This window comes from Falco naumanni, chromosome 3 (assembly GCF_017639655.2).
Source record: "Falco naumanni isolate bFalNau1 chromosome 3, bFalNau1.pat, whole genome shotgun sequence".
In the NCBI taxonomy this organism is placed as follows: domain Eukaryota; kingdom Metazoa; phylum Chordata; class Aves; order Falconiformes; family Falconidae; genus Falco; species Falco naumanni.
In genome coordinates, this window is record NC_054056.1 from 112,835,664 (window position 1) to 112,854,170 (window position 18,507).

The following is an 18,507-nucleotide window of genomic DNA, read 5'->3' on the forward strand; positions in this document are numbered from 1 at the left end:
CAGCTCGGGGTATTTCATCAGCATTTGGTAATAACTCATAAGGCAGTTCTGAAAATTGTAATTTGAGTGCTTGGCTATTGTATTAAAATCCGCCATGGACTGGAAATGCTCTTAAGAATAAGGTTCTTTACCAGTTGACTCCAAGAAAGCTTCTAGAATATGCATAATTTGAATTCAGTGAATGGCTGCATGTAATAGCACCTGTTACTGAAAAAATACCAAACCCATATGGGTGTTTCAAAAGCCTGCAAAGAATGCCACAATGCAGTAAAACCCCTGCTCTCACTTGTCAAATAAAAACCTAACAGTCACAATTTAGTTTTAATTTATGAACCCTATTCTAACAAGAAGTTGAAGTATCTTCAGATAGCGGACTTTTCATTTGATCCAAGATAAGAGATGACAAAAGCTCTGAAATTTCAAATTTTTTTTGTCCTTAGAACAAAGCAAGGAATTTATTTTCATTGTTTTTATCTAAATCATGCTCCTTTCTACTAATTCTGAGTAGCAGAAAAAAATCTGAAAAAAAAAAAGTCCTAAAGTCTTATCCATCTTAACATGTACTTGAAGAAAGAATCTCTCAACAAACCTACAAGCTGTACTCCTCAATGGCGTTGGAGTGAAGAGACTGTGCTTTTTACTACCACCAAGGTCCAAGAAATATATTAAATTTCCTTTTCACTTTCCAGTCTCCAGAGAAGTTTCAAAATCCATCAAAAGACCTCCAGAAATCACTTGCCTCTTCTTTTACAGTCCCATCCAAAAAATCTGGATAGATTAATCTTTAACAGAAGATTGCTTTCTAAAGCCTTTCTGAAAATCAGAGAACTTCAGTGACTCCGAAGAAAAAAATTAGAGGCTGGCAGAATTTAAATCTTACACACATTTGTCAGTGATTCAATAAAGACAGAGACGAAGAACAAGAATGCATTTTGGGTGTGTTTGAAGAGACTTTTTCAACAGTCTATAAATCTTCAGGTAGAACAAAACTGCCCTTTTACGGGATAGGAAAACTATTTTCCTACTGAAATAAACTTAAATTCCACTGAAAACCCATCCCCAGCTAACTTCATTTTTTTCTTTTCCAGTTTAACATTTGATGAAGAGTGAAGAATTTGGTACTATGTGTGAAAGCTTAGCTCTAATATAGGTTTCTTTATTTCAGTTATCACATATGAAAAAATGCTAGAGTTAAGTTGATGTCACTCAGTAATATTAAGTAAACATTTTAATAAAATCTTGAAGTTAACTGTTCAACTATATTTAAGTCCCTGACACTACACCTAGGGAGTGAGGACAGAAAAAAGGTTGTTTTCATTCCCATGATAAATTTTTGCAAACAGTATTTTCACAACAGTAGCTGAAATTGCATCAGTTATGAGTCCATTAATTCAGAAGCATCTTTCCCAGTGAACCTGGGAATTGCAGGAAAGGCCTATCTCCAGTTCAGGTATAACTTATTTTGAGATCAGTATCGCATAATGTGTTTGAGAGATGGGACAAAATTAATTTCTGAAAGTGAGCCTATGTCATGAAGTCACTGTCATCTCATGAACTGCCCATCATTTTTCTACTTTTTTGCAACAGACTGACAGCTTGAATAGAAAACAATTCTGGAAAACCAAAGACTTCTGCAACAGCGATGTCATGGACAGTTAACACAGTGCCATGGGAATTGCCTGCAAAAGGTCTGGCAGGAATGAGTAATGACAGCTTGTTCAAGGGCTACTCTGGCCACTGTCAATGGGCTGGCAAGATTAAGTAAGCCAAAGGCCAGAGACTCCCTCCATCTGTCAGCAACCTAGCTAAATTAATTCCCAGCACGAGTCCCTGAAACATGCATCAGCTGCACATCTCTCTGAGGTTGTTTCATTTGGATTTGCACTCTGAACACAGATAATGCACTGAAAGTCTGAAATATCTTCACCCTTGCTCCAATTAGAGACTGGTTTACCAGCAACGTAGTAGAATTTCATTCATCAAACTTTAAGATTAGGGTAGAAAGAGGAAAGTGAAACTAAATATAAACCTACACAACCCTAGTCTTCAGAGCTGAATACTTTTTACTCTTTTATCTTGCCTTCAATCAGATGCTTACAGGATATAATGCAGCCCTAGAGCTAAGGATCAACAACACCACCCTATCCTGAAAACAGTGTCATCAACTACAACTCTTAGACTAAAAGCCTGGTCCTCTAGTTCCCCTGCATCCATCTTGCCTCCCTTCACCACCATGGTCTGCCCCCACCTCCTCCCCGTTCCCCTTCCTTTCTCCTACAACACTTCTGGTCTAGCAGAAATTGATCCTTAACAACTTGCATCTCACCCAACACCACCTTTGGGCAAAGAGGTTTTGGCTACAGTGCCCCAAGTGAGCTTTCCTGAGATTTAACACGCCAGATGTGCAAGGCCTCACCCTTGGCCCCTCCTAGGCCCTCACCAGTTGCAGCCAGGACCCCCAGCACTCTCCTAACAGCAAACACTGCAGAAAACCAGCCTCACCCCTGGCGCTGGGGTAAGTCACAGAAAGGAGAAGCAGACTGCAGCTGCACAGCCCTCTAAAACAGGGCCCCGCACCCACTGTCAAACAGAACGAGAAGAAAGTGTAGAAAGAAAAACGAACAACCTACAGGGCTCACCCCAGCTGTCGGCAGCACAGCTCCTCACCTCCCCCTTCTCTCCCTGACAGGGCCGCCGGCTCCCACAGCCCCTCTGCCCCAGGAGAGGCCCCTCCCACACCTGCCCCGCACCGGCCCAGGCCCCGCCTCCAGGGCATGTGGACAGCCCTGCTCCAGAATGTTCTGTGAGCTGCCCCGGCCGCCGCACAGTGGAGCCTTACTCCTCCCACTGAGGGGGCTCGGCCGGGTCTGAAATGAAGCGGGAGAGGGCTCACTGGGGTGCTCCCAGAGAGCCTGGCCCTTTGCACGCATACAAGGTGATGTCCAGTGACGCGCAGGGGAGGTGTGTGAGATATTCTGTTGGCGTTTTGCTCTTTGTTTCACCAGGATGGAGGTAATTGGTTTGTTCGTTGCTTTCACCAGGGAAAGGTGTTTCAGGGAAGATGTTTTCCCTGACTTGGAGTCATCTTCACCTCTGTTTCCGTTATCATTAAAGCAGTCATGTTATTGATGAATGCATCTGTCAGAGTCACCGAGGTTAAAAATGGGTATTTGCTGTTGCACTGTGTTCAGGTGCAATGTATCACTTTTGAATACACCCTTTCACTTCTCTGTAAGGTGTAGAAGTTGCAGAGGCTGGCAGAATTTCTGATTGTTCGGTGAATATTTATCAATAGCAGAACAAATTTCCTCAGCTAGAAGAAAACAGTGAAGACTAGTTCATCCCATAGTCTACCCAGAAGGTTGATCCTTATAAATTACTTTATTGACCCATACCTCTGCTCAGCATCCTCTGCTTCAGTGAACCGAGCAATCAACACATGCTAAATGTAGGCAAGGGGGCCATTCACAGCAAAATATTACTGCTGAACAAGCATGCCATTTCATCACTACACACTGTTTTTGTTTTAGTTTCTTTTGTGGATAAATTTTAGGTTTGCAAGTCCTGGACTATTGGGACTCTTCAGTTTTCAAATAGAAGCTTCTGGATTGTGGATATATGGACACAGGTTGTATAGTTGTAGGTATTTATATGTACTTGTTTGTGTTTACACATAAACAAATTGTAGTTGTAATTCCCAAAGAGATTACATTCTGGCATGTCAAATACAATTCTCAGTCTAGATAATACAGAGGAAAATAAGTTGTTCATCTACATATGACTGAATATAAATCATCAAGTGTAATTCATTATGGCTCACCAAGCCCATATGCAGTCTGGTGAAACAAATGATGGGGCAGGAGCTCTTTGTGTTGTACAGGCAACTGCAGAGGCAGTCACGTTAGACATATTTCTGTCATTATTGCATCAGTGCAGAGTTTAAATTAAGGCACCTAGAAAACTGAGTTGAATTCTGTTTTGTTTTGTTTTGTTTTCTCTCACAGTACATTAAGGGGAATATTTTCTTGGTAATTCTAGCACTATTCTTGAATTTTTATTTTGTAATTGGCAAAATCACCAATATTCAATGGAAATTCAAAGTAACAAGAGGAGTCTTCTGGATTTACTCTGAGTAATTTTTAATTTAGGTCACTAACTTGAGAAGCAAATATTGTATTATGAGAGAGGAGCGTGTCTATCCCTACATGATTTCAATATATCGAATTTAGATTTTGAGCAGGGTTTTTTGGTTGATTTTATACAAACGTAGTTGTATGAAATAAATCTGGCATCTCTGATGATGTGTATATATTAAAGATTGTTTCACATCTTGACAATTATAAGCTGCAGTAGAACATTTTCAGCAGTGTTCCTGGACTTTCTGAACATTATGAATTATATCTACAAGAATCAGGTTTACAGCTACTCTCCAAAAGCATAATACCTCTAGGGCTATCCTGTTCTTGAGGAGGGAAGGGGAAGAAGAGGACTGAAATATCCATTACTGCAAAGGAGTGACATGGAGATTTGCCAGAATGTATAACATGGATAGAAAGGTGGCTTTATATTTCTTTGGTCCTTGTCAAGGTAAACAATCCTATGGGTCTGGTTCATGTGAAAATATGATTTATTGTTTGAGAAAGAATTGCAAGATCAAACAGCAATAAAAATTAGGGCCTTAATTACATCTTGCTTTCCATTTCCTAAACAAGGGAATAATTTTCACCTCATTTGCAGATTTATTTTTTTTATTTGCTAAAAAATTGCTCAAAATCTCTAAGAATAAATTATTTTTGTATCTAATATTGTGAACAATAGCACACAGTGATAGGCACAAGGCATGTAATATCTAAATCTCTAAGAATAAATTCTTTCGGTACCTATTATTGTGAACAATAGCACACAGTGATAGGCACCCGTGTTCATGATGAAAAAAAGACACTGAAGACATGATGAAAAAACAACAACCTCAGTGTAGTACAAAATTATATACTTAAATCACTGGTGGCTTCACCACTTTTAAATATGATTGAATAAGTATAATTAAAACTAATGGAAATTATGATGACAATGTATCATCTGACATATGGTACATTAGCCAAAATTTAAATGCTACCTTACGCCAGAACAGTTTTTCTGCCTCAGAGGAAATAATCATCCTGGTTGTTGGAACATTGGAGGTAAATGTTTAGGGTCTGATTTCAAAAGAAGTAGTCTGTGGCTTAGAATTAATGACTTAAGTAATTTAATTAGTGACTTTAAGTATTCACAATATTGGGGGGGGGGAGAAATTTCCAACATAGACTCTATTTTACCTGTTACAAAACTTAGAGTTTTGGGTCAAATGTTTTTTGGCTGATTGAGATCTCAAAACAAAATTCTGTTGGTGCTAGACCTAGTTGTGCTTACATATGCATCTATAATGGAACAGAGATTTATAAGGATGTAATATAAAACAACAGCTGTGTACTTTATTTATGTTCAAGATAATGCTACCAATCCAAGATTATTTTAAAATATTTTTTTTGGTTTGTACACTGCTGATCTCTTAAAACTCCATAACATGGCATGACTACATGACAGCATTAAGACAGGATGACAACAAAAGATTAAGTGAGTTTTATAAAATTATGGTGGGGATATGCTCTGCTGTCCCGAAGGTAAAAGCTGACTCTGAGTAAAACAATGTCCTACTAGACTTTTAAGTCTCTTTTACATTGGTACACTGACAAAATACATGAGTCACCTAATTAAACAAATACAAAAGTAAGGTAGTTGAAATTTTATTTTTAAGTAGAACATTTTAAAGTCTCCTAGTTCAAGCACTGGTTGTGATTTTGAACATAGCTTTATTTTTATTTAATTTTTTTTTCATAAATTCCGTAAGATTTCATTTATTGTATTTCCAGATGCATATTATTATTATTAGTGAGACTAGGGCACCTTATGTGAATGTTGAATTTTCCTAGTGGACATATATTGAGAAAGCAAAGAACTGCAGCTAAATCCAGAGTGGTTAAAGTGTTATCTACAATAAAGGCATGATACAGAGTGACCTAGTTAAAGTAATATAATACGCAAGTTCAAGATCCATGGAAGGGTGCTGAGATTGCACAAATTCATAGATAAACAGTCCTAGAAAAGGCAGAAGGATTGAGAAAAGAAACAGAACACAGCATTTTCTGCCCACATGAAATATTTATGTAATCAATGTATAGAGTACCTAGAGGGTCATCTCCAAAAACAAAAGAAGAAAAAAACCCAACAATGCAAAAAAACAACCAAACAAACAAAAAAACCAAACTCAAAACAAACAAACCAACCCCAAAACAAAACCCCCAAAACCTTCAACAATTCTTGTCCCCAAAAAAAGAAATACCACATTGCTACAGGCTGGCATGGCTGACCATATGTTCTTTTCTTAATGAAGTATAGTATTTTTTTCTGACCTAACCACTCTGCCCCCCACCCCAAAACAGAAAAAAAAAAAAAAAAAAAAGAGAAAAAAAAAAAGAGAGAAAAAAAAAAATCCATTTCCAAAGAAAAGAAAACCTGAGGAAAGTGATACACTGAAATAAAATAACCCAACACAAAACAAAACAACAACAATAACAACAACCACAAAATAAAATCCTAAAGTGCTGTCAGGACACTAGCAGCTTTCTGGTCCTGGGTACGGGAGACTTGCAAAGAATATTTTTTTTAAAAAATATAAGTAAATATATATATGAATATATAACAAATAAATAAGGAAGTTATCTTCAGTAGAGAACACTTCAAGCTGATTTTCCAGCATATCATCCAAAGAATGCCAGTGCTTTTCAGCACAAGTTTTAGTCTTGCAAAATTGAGTAAGATCAGTGGCTGGTTTCTCAATATGTAAGGGCACTTAAGTACTCACCCAATAGAGATCTAAATACTATGGAGGCTGTAATAACTGATTCCATCTGTATCAGGTAATTAATGGCAAACTCATTTTTAGTTCTTCAGTATGTTTTTTGCTTTTCATTTTTACTTTCAGATACATTAGTATTTCTTACATGTAATACTTTCATGTATTGCACATTTCTCTCTGGATTTTAATGTAGATCTAAAACTTCTCCAGTTGTCTTATGAAAGTAGTGATGATGAATAGTTAGAAAAATAGGAAACACTGTAGTGATATTCCTTGGATTTGCATAACCAGAAAGATTGGACTTAGAATTGCTGTCTGAAAAATGCATATAGATGAAGCATTCAGTGATTCCTCTTGAGAATGTTAAATTATGACAGAGCTGAAGGAAATACATGAAGGTAAACCAGAATGGACAATTACAGCATGTCATTGATTTCTGAGTAACTATCTATATATATACTGTTGTGTTACGTTTTATACAAAGCAATGAAAGATACCTCTCCTCAATGAAAGAATTTTGAACTGTTCTGCTTTATAAAAGTTTGTGGGTGAGTTAATCATGACATCATGTAATTTCTGACATTCTCTTCTTGGACATACCAGTGTGTATCCATCACAAACTGTCAGGAGTTCTTGCATCAGGGCTTCTCCAAAGTTTTGACAAGAACACTTAATTATGAAAACAGGTGAAGAAGTTAATGGAGATATATATAGATAGATAGATATAAAAAAAATAGATTAGTAGAAAGTTAAATGCTTAAGAGAATTATATAACCATCAGACAGGATTTAATAACTGTTTTTTTGTCATTATTGTTGTTTAGGTTTTAGATTGATACACAATATAGTTAGATAGGATTTTTACAGACTGTTTTCCCTCTGCCTAGTACCATTTGATTTAATTCTTTATTAAGAAGTTTGATGTGTCCCAGGCATGTTGCATTTGCTCCACTTGGGCAAGATATTGAAAGAGGAGCTAGAGTGGGTAGAATGCTGCACCATACATTGAGGCAAGGGTGTATAATTATCTAATTGTTCTCCAGAAAAGTGAAGTCACTTTACTCAGCCATCTTAGAATAAGGTACAACTTCGATTTGAACGATTTTCCTCAACAGTACGAGAATAACATGTGACAAGATCTACTAATTGTATCCCTGCACCACTGTTGCCATCTTCCTGGTCCCTTGTATCAGGGAGTTAGTCAGGTCAGATAACTGGTAAGCAGTTGCCCAAGGTCTTAAATATGTTGTGATAGTCAATCAATACGTAGATGTGCAATGTAAAACAAGCACGTCTATCCCCAGTGTTCTCTCTGACCTTCAAAGAAATGTCTGCATGACACATTTTCTTGGAGAGGCTTCTGGCCATGCAATCCACATATTTTCCTTTTTTAATGAACACTGTAGAGCTTTCACAGTTTGCTCAGGTTTTTCTAGTGATAAGCAGCTTCATAACAGTTATAATTCTGGCCACTGATACTTGTTTTATTGGCATAAGGTAATAGAGTACATATGGCATTGCCGCAATTTTGTTAGTTAAATTCTTTACTTCACTACAAGATGCTATTTGAAAATCAAGGAAGTGCTTGCTGTACAACTGTGTGTAGTATTAATGGGCAACCATCCAAGATTGGGTACCTTGAACATCATCCAGGCTTACCTGAAGCTGTTTCAGATTTTCTGTATCTCAGAATACGGCAGGGATCTTTCCATGTGAGGTGTTTATTTGTGATTTCATTTAAGAAGATAATTTCAAATGCTGATTTCCCATAGAATATTGAGAAGGTATAGTCGGTTATAAGTTAAATGACAAAAATATGAAGGATGTATTTATATTATTTAATCTAACTCAAGAAAATTCACCAGATACAGAAATTGTCAGATGATGTAAAAAACCACCCAAAATACTAGTGTCCATTCACTTTCACTTGTTACATATTTTCCTGGGCTGATGTTCAAGCCAGTGAGTTTATTCTTATTTCCAGTTGAAATCTACATTGATTTCAGAATTGTCCCTATATATGTATCAATACAGCTGTGTCACATAGAACTAAGAACTGTCGATGTGTCTTAGGAAGCAGAGAAGAGTAAACCACTACAATGTATTTTCAGTAATTTTTAGAACTCAATGAAGTCTATGTACCCCTGTGAAAAACAGATTTATGTAACAATTAGATTAGATAATGTATTGCTTTTTTTGCTTTCTGACATACATAATTTACATAGGCTGAATGTTTACATATGAAAACATTCATACTGTCATTGTTAAATATTCTGGGCCACAAAGAGCTTTTATTACTGGCTACTGCACAGTATTAACGAACTTTTTGCTTCACTATGCACAAGGAAAAATTTTATTTCAGTGATTTTTCACAGTTGACTGTGCTCACCTTTAACACCTTGCCCAAAGGTGAATTTCTGGGGGGTTTGGTGTGGGTTTTTTTGGGGTGGGATTTTTTTGCTGCTTGATAACTGGAGGGGAGAAAAAAACTTCAGTCCGATCTCCTAAATCAGTTACAAAAGTACTGGGGGAAAAACGAGGAAGATGTATAAATAATTGAGATGTTGCCATAGCTTTTCTACTGCTGTAAGCACATTAATTCTCAGTGTTACAAATCTGCCAGATAAGGACAATGAGATACTTCTCACTATCAGCTTCTCTGCAGGACTTTGTTCACTTACTTTGTACTCCACAGATCAGCATTAATAATTGCTGTTCAGAGAAAGATTTTTCCATTTTGTTCCAGAGCCAAACATAATCAGTGTTTTGCAAAGCAACAGCACTTTTGGCTCAGTTCTAAATATTTTGAAATTCAAGTAAATACAGAAATTTTAAGAGCTTTTCTCTAAACTGTACTGCATGCTTCAATGGTATTTTGTTGCATGCTGCACAGCAAAGCCTTTCTGCTATCTCATTGCATTAAAGCAGATGCTGTTAACCAAATACTTTCAATATCAGGTAAAATAACATTTGGTTGTTGGGAACCTGGCATCTAATGATCTGTATTTCTTGGTCGCACCTTTCTCATAACTTCTCCTTTTAAGTGGCTTCAGATCACAAGAGATAAACCCTTCTCTTCTATATAACACAGAGAACATGGTTGGGTTCTTGATGGCTCTATTGTTAAAAATTGCAAATTCCCTGTAATGGGTGTGTATACATCTGTGTGGAATACAGGCAGTAAAGGAAAATCTTAGATATAGATCAAAGTAGAGATATGTGCACATATACGTATTTAGGTTTAACCCAGGGATTGTATGCAAATATGAGGAAGCTACAGGCTGTTCTTTCAGTGCAAGTTACATTAACATGAGTTGGGAAAGACACCCATTTGCCAAGTTATGTTACTTTTTCCAGTAAAGCAATTAAAGGCAAAGGCTTTTGCTTTTCATTACATTATGATATGTATTTCAGTCTGGGTTGTTATTATTTGTCTTTAAAATACTTTGACAATACATACAGGAATTACTTTTATAAGCTTATCTATTTCTAACATCTAGACATACGAAATACAATTCCCTGCATATATTATAGAAAAGTATGAAACAGGAAAAAAAAAATCTGAAGTATTTCTTATTTGAGTACATGTCTGAAAAGCTGGCTTTTATCAGTCTTTAAACATTCATCAGAGACAAATGATTTATTCATGCTTATTAGAGCATCCCAGGCTGTTGCAGGTTGCATTAGCTGGAGTTCGGGTGACTTCTGTTTGCCATAATAATACTTTACACTTATACAAAAATTTTCATTCAAAAGTGTTTCAAAGTGCATTGCATAGTGTGTGTATATAAGGGATAAATTAACCAACCGGTAAATTAGACTTACCTCTGGAGTGACGCTCTGCAGAACCTTTGTGGCAAGAATCTTGTATGGGTTTACTTTTCATTTTTTAATGAAATTTCATTGATTTCAAGGAAGCAGAGCATACAATTGAATTGAACTGTGTTTTATAGAGAAGAAAAGAGTGTTATGGAGGAGAAAAGAGCCTTACGGCTAGGGCACTTGACTCCAGCTAAGAAGTGATCTCTGTTACTTCGTTCTGCCACAGACCTGTCATCTTCAGGCCCTTTGCTTATTCTGATTTGGGCCTTAAATAAAGTCAGGATAACAAATAACTATATCAGCTTAGCTTTGGTGACTGTTTATATACATAGTTAATTACTTGAAATTCAAGTGACTCACACTTAACTTTAGCTATCTTTTAGCTCTGTATCTGGTATGCGCTAATAACGCAGTTACTGAAGATCATCTGCCATGAGTCTGAATTATCAGTTACATATCTCAGAAATACTGCTTGATTTAGTCCATTTTTTTATAATTTCATTATATTGCAGGAACCTCAACCTAAGCCAGTTCCCCTGTCTATGCAGCAGTAAACACAACATCTTCAGATCCCAGTTGGAATTTCTAGGTGCTGTTTAAAAGAACAATGCTCTACCTTGCGTATCATAAGATAGTTGTTGTAAGTGTGTGCATAAATTGAGAGACTATTCAGATCTGTAGTAAACCCCAGAAAGGACGTGATTTTTTTGCTTAAAAAAACCCAAACAAACAAACAAAAAAACACCAAAAAACCCAAACCCCACCAACAAAACAATTCCATCTTGGCCAGCTTATTCTCCTACATTATGAATGTAGAGCACCACAAGGGGTGTCAGTCTTTTTTTTTTTTTTGTCTTTTTTTTTTTTTTTTTTTTCTCTTGAATGGAGCTGGTACTATTGGAATGTCTCCAGACTAAACAATGTAAAGCAGCAAGTTGGTCAAGGTGGGTAAAGTCATCTACCAATATGCAATTTTTTCTTTCAAGGTTGGCGTGAATAAGAACATTTTTCAAAAGTAGAACAGGTGGACAATTACATTCCATGTCTTTTGACACATGTTTCTCTTGGCCTCACCTCAATATGCTGCTGCAGTGCTTGCAACCGCCTTGCTATCGCTATTGTTAATGCTATTGCTATTACTTTTTCTTAATCTGCATTCAGTTATTCAGTAGTTATTTCTAACTTCCACAAGAAATAGTACAAAATTCACAATTGATTTCAGGTACAGTGCTACAATGAATTTACAGGAACTACTAAAGGCTTAATAGGCAGAAAAAACGGATGTTAGAGTCTGGTTCACAGTTAACTTCAGTGCAGCTGCTGACATGAGTAAATGTTTGCAGGATTGAAACTAAATTTCTCAATTTGTGCAGTGAATGGACATCTGAAAATACTGGTGACATACTCTGCCCTTCTGAAAACAAGCTGTGTAAGTGAAGAGTATGTCCATTCTCAATAACTGAGGTTCCTATCAATACAATATAACAGTACTCAACAGGGTAACTTCTTTTCAGTGCTAGCTGCACTGTTAATCACAATTACTGGAATAAGTAAACTTAAGCTTTTTGGTGCTTCATATTCAGTCTGATCAGACTGTTGATTTAGTAATCCCAGAGATTAGATTAAAGTACTGTATTCCTGCTGAACATGTCCTCTGCTTCGTCTTTTTGGGGCACAAGATAACTTCAAAACAACCATCTGACCATAAAAGAACTATTCTCTTTTAATTAATCTGCATTAAATAAACACACATACACACACACACACAAAATTGTTTAGCATCTCTGTGTTATTAAAATGGTCTACACCCAGAATAAGTTCAGTCAAGCAGGATTTTTTTTTGATAATGGGTCTAGTAACCAGCTACATCTGTTTAGTTCAGCTTGCTGTGTGATATCATAGGAGGAAAGAGCCCCCTAATGGCTTCAAGTTATCTAGGAAAATAAAAATAAATTTCACTTTCTGTGAGTTCAGGCTGGAAAGCAATGCAAAATTAGTTTCAAAAAAGCCAGATTAGTCTTCTTGAGAAAAAGGTGTTATGACTGAATCAGTTTAAAGTGTTGCAGAAGGTCCAGATTACCAGCATTATAGGCTTGAGAGAAAACGCACAATTTGTAATATGCAACCTTTTAAACTCTTGCTGATTTGACTTTTTTTCAGCTATTTTTCCTGAATCTGACACAAGAAGATGCTTACACTGTAAATCTGTAATGTGTAAATGAATAACATATTTCATGAGTATAAGCTTAACTGTTTGGGCTTTTGAATTTCTTTTGTGTTTTCTTTTTTTTTTTTTTTTTTTTTTTTTTTTTTTTAACCCCAAATGAAATGTTCCCTTTAAAAATAAATACTTTCTAGCATTATTTGGATTTTCATGGTTAGGATGTAACCTGAACACTAATAGATACTAATTTGGAAGGCATCATACAATTGTCTTTGATATCACAGAATTAGCCTGATCAATCACAAAATTATAAGGTAATTTAAAAAGCATAGGTATAGTAAACAAGGCTTTTCAGAGAGAAAAGCGAGAGATAAATGAGAGCTGTAATAAAGCTTTTGAGCAGACATAAAGGATTATTTTTGCAAGTCAAACTGTGTATGAAATATTTCAAGAAAGGCTTTAGTTTTGTAAGGAGCCAAAGTGAATTAGGCATCCAATTATCTTAGCTCCTTATAAAATTCTGGCTATGTTTGGTAGATCTAACTCTAGATATCCAGGTCTTTGTCTTACTGTTAAAATTTTCAGTCAGTTAATTAAAATATAAAGGGTTTCTCTCCATTATTTATATCTAATACTCTGACTCCATAGTCAATGTACACAGTCCTCACCTCTGACAGTATTTTATGGAGTAAAATACCACTCAATGAAAGCTAATGTGGCAAAATGTGCCCCCAAGTGATTTTATTGCTATCTGGAAAGATTTTCAGATGGAAATATTGAAATTGCTGACATGGATCAATTGTTTATATAAAAAACATCGCAGACATTATTCACAGAGAAAATATAAAACATAAAACAGCACAGATGTTATAGTTTAAATCAGCCTTTGGTTTTGGCTCATCAGTTTACTTCTTGTTTTGCCAGTCCTTATTCATATAACACATTATAGAAGATGAAGCTTTCTTAAGCACTAAATATTTGTTCATGTGGTCAGTTAGGTACCACTTCAAATTATTGTTAGTTTTTTTAAAAATAAATCTATATATGCTTAAGGTCCCCAACATTTATAATGTTTTTTATAGATTATAAATAATAATTTGGGTAATTGTGGGAATTTCTCTTTGCATTTGGGATATTAGACATCAGTAAGTATTTGACTATGGTGCTTTATAGAATTTCATAAAAAATAACTTGGTAGAGGAAGGAAAGAAAGTACTTTTCTGTATTTGTGATGTTTATGTCACTGGATAAAGTGGTTTGCAGTTAGGGCATAGGCTAGCCCATAGCCCTATGGGGTATGGGCAGTTTCTTAACTGGAGAAAGCATTGGGAAGTTGTACTTGGTTGGGTGTGAATCTGCTTAAACACTTGGGTTAATAGGCTGATGCCTCTGCTTCACTGAGAGGGAGTGATCACCATAGCTTATATATGAAAAATTCCCTTCAGTTTGGAGTATGGAGCAGAAAACACAAACTGATGATGAAGGCGGTGTGGATTATCACAGCTGGAAGGAATGTGTTACTAATGAAGTAACACTTCTTAGCATTATGCTCCCGTGGCCTATAAACTCCAAGTCAATCAACTTTCTGATTTGCCACCTAACCAAAAGCTGGGTTATTTCAGTTTTAGCCTGTCACCTTCAAAATCACAGCAACCTATCACAATTTATCACAACACATCATCTATAACAACAAAACTATTTCCAACAGAGCCTAAGGAAATATATAGAAAGTTTATACAGAGCTAGGCAGTTAGGAGACAGTAGTGTCAATGTCGCACCAAAATTAGTAATCAGTCCATGGGATGGCTGCTTCAAACATGCACCACAGCGTAACAGAACATCCTTTATTTCAGGTCATAAGCCTTGATCTTCTCTTTGCAGGCAGAATGTTAGCAATAAGTGCTGTATCTATAAAAAGATGGCAGTCTAATGCCATACTATTTAAGGGAGATCATGTTTGTGCAGCAGAGGTAAGCTTGCAGTCAAAAGACAGATACTGTTTCAAACTACAGACAAGCGCTGAGAAATCCTCCAGGTAAATGTTCTCTCTACCTGGCTTCACTACATGTACAATAATGAATTAATAATATGAAAGAGCTTGTGTGCTGTTACTACTCCAGACTGGTTAGCATGTGTGGTACAAGTTACATTAAAACATCACACTAGTAGTTAGAAATCGTATTTTCAGACTGTTTCATTCTCATTTACTTGAAGGGTTAAGCATGATAAATACAATGCACAAACCATGTCCTGTTCTTAATTGTCTTTGAGTGTACATAATATTAGATACATACCATTGTGAGTGAAAGAAATTTAAGTGCAATAAATACATTCTGTAAACAGATGCCAAAGCTTGTATTTAACATGCAGGAGACAAAAAGAATAATTCCTTTTTAGCTGCTCAGAAAAGCAAAGGATGATTTTCTTACCTGGAAGATCAAACTGTTTATCATCAGTATTATTTGAGCTAAGGGGACAGGATGAATTTTTTTCTTCTGTAATAAGCCTTTCTTCAGAGATGCAGAACATGAGACATGTAAGTAAAATGAACTATTCCAATGTCCAGTCTGTTATCAGTTGCACTCGCTTAGAGCTGGCATCCTCTTGGAAATGAAAAGGGTAGCTCAGCAAGTTGTCCACTGAAGGAGCTGGATATCAGCATGATCAGGCATCAGCAGTCACATACTGATGCTATAGTGTGTACAGTCTCCCTCTATTGCGCGCTTTCTCTCGCTTGCTCTCCCTCTCTCTCACCCTGACGTTCACTCGGCTCTGAGTCTGAGCTCCTTCTGCTGCTGTATAATCAATCTAGCCTGTCTGAATCTAATAAGCCTCTATTTAACCAGCCAATCAATAGCACAGATTCCACTGCTGCTCCCCAGGGTCTTTTCCAGAAGTGGTACAAAAAATAAGAGTTTGGCCATCAGGTTAACCGAGTATTTTTCATTATTTTGCCTCCTTAAAGCAAAATTGTTTAGGAGAGCCCAGGTTAAAAGCTATCTTTCTATGTTTTTTCATAAGAGTTATATAAACATGCACATTGTACTACACTAGCATTCTGAATGCTTTTAAATTTTTAACCATTCTATGTATTTTAAAATACATATTAAAAAAAAAAAATCAGAAAGAAAGAAAAGAAAAGAAACACAAATAGTCACTCCGCTCCCCCAATCTAGAAATGAACCTGCATGGCAAGCCTCAGGCTTTGTGTTCTGAAAAATCCAGCAGCAAGTTTTGTAACTTGGACTTGTTTATGGCAGGTGTGGAAATTAGGCGTAAACCAAGAAGCAGGTGAATTGTACTTCACAGACTGTGCTTTTAACTTCAGTCATCTGGAACTACCTTCTTTCCTACATTGTTCATGTTTCAGCTGGTATAATTATTATATTTTTTTAAATTAATTTGTCTATGTGGAAGCAATATAGATTCAGATAAGGGAGGCATTGGAGGTACAGTATCTGCTCAGCAACAGGTTCACATGGGACAGCTTTTTCTGCTAAAACAGTGATCAGAAGCAACTGAAACTTGGAGTTAGCAACAAATAGCTGTTGTACTTTAAAAGCATACCCTACTTTGTGCTGCACTGTGTTGCCCATGTATGCAAGCAATAGACATTTCTTTAGTAGCTAAAACCAAAATTTCAGGATGGATATTATGCAAAGTGAGTATTTTTATTGCAACAGACTGACATTCTTTTTCCTTTTTTTTTTTTTTTAATTATTATTTTTTAATTTAGCAACACTAAATCATAAGAACATTGGTTTGCAACCTGGTCATTCTGGTTGCAGTTTGAAATTATGAACCATCTTTCAAGCTGAAGCAAACTGTGGGAAAGTACCTACCATACTCCTGAGGACAGGTGATAGGTTTCATCAGTCACAGGCGCTTCCACATCACAGTTATTATATTGCTGTACTATCATTTGAAACAGCAACTGTAACAAAAGAACACCATCAGTACAATGCATTCCATGTTTTTTGAGAGAACATACTGTCCCATTCTTGGTGATGCCCTCATGTATGATTCTTCCAGAAATTCATCTGATTGCTGCCCAAGAATGCAGAAACAAAATGAGAGCTTTGATGTTCTGCCTCTTCAGTGTTTGGACTGTCCATTAGTCAAAGGATCTATCGACACACTCACTGCATTAAGACCTTGCACCTGGGATCCTGTCCTGAGAATTTGAACTTGCAGTCCAACTCTCTATTCCATGGTTAAAACTGCCTCCTCAGAGAGTTAGCACAGGTCAGACCTCTTACTGAAGTATGAACTATGTAGTCTAACATCAGGATCTGACATAAGCACATAAGCAAGTAGATGTACTGATAATTAAAGTTTCTTTTGACAACCTGTCTGGTAGGGGTTTCTACTTGACTCACACGTTTTCTTGTGTAAGCTCTTAGGAGTGGTCAACAAGGGTTGTTACTTTCCAGTCCCTTTACCAGAAAACACCCCATTAAACACATTTACAGAGCCCTGTCAGATGGTTTATTGTAGGGGTCTGCAGACTAGTTAGTTGACTTTAAAGAATTAGTGGTGTACCTTTAAGGCAGCCACAAAAATGTCAGGCATGTAAACAGGACATGGAAACCCAGAACTTAGAACTGCAGCATGCGGGTACATACAGCAACAGCAAATAGCCAGCAAGAAGAAAAAGTCAGAAAGCCTATCAGCACCTGACACATGTACTATCTAAGATATATAAGCAATATGTAAAAACAATAAAAGGCCATTTTGGCCATTTTGTCTGAGCCCAGCCACGCAGATAGAGTGTTTCTGAGTCCATTTCAACTTGTGTCACCACAGTTTATGTTCTACATAATCTTCCTAGCAATCCAGACTTCTTCAATGAATACAAGCTGGTGTTACCAAGCCATCAATTTTATGTTATTAGTCTCTTGAAAATTCTCATCAAAGACTGAAATGAAAAGGCAGCAGGAAGAAAAAGACCCACTATTAAACTGGAGTTTGCAACACAAGAAAAAAACCAGACGGTGTTCATAAACATTAAAGGATACCTCTAAAGCCTATCCAGAGATACAGAGCTAACAGGAAAACAGTTCTGTTTAGTCTGAGTGTTTACACAAGAGCATACATAAGGTCATATAATGGAAGAAAATAACAATACATTTATGCACTTGAATCTCTTTCAATGCATATACAAAAAAAGAGATTCCAGGAAACAACCAATGAAGTATCCGCAGCAGGTTCAGCTAATCCATCCTTAATGTGAAATAGCACAGTATCAACTAATAATCTCTGATTCCCCAGTTGCATATGGAATACCTCATTAATTTCAGCCTACAAAACATGTCATGTATGTCTCAAGTGTTTTGAGTGGTCTGTATCAGATAAGTGATGACCGTGGATAAAGAAAAAGATTAAAATGAGCAAATAGAAATGAAGATGGATAGAATTATGGTTGTACGATTGCATGAATGAAGATCTGGTAGTGAAAGTGTGTAAGGCCTGTATAGTCCTATATGTTAGGAGAAGGACAATTAGGGTAGATGCCATTCTGCCCTTGGGGGGAGGCTGGAAACAGAGAGGGGTAGGGCAGTCCAAAATTTGTTCCAGATCTCAGTGAGAAAGGCCCAGTAACAAATGGTGTAATAAAATTGCTGTTT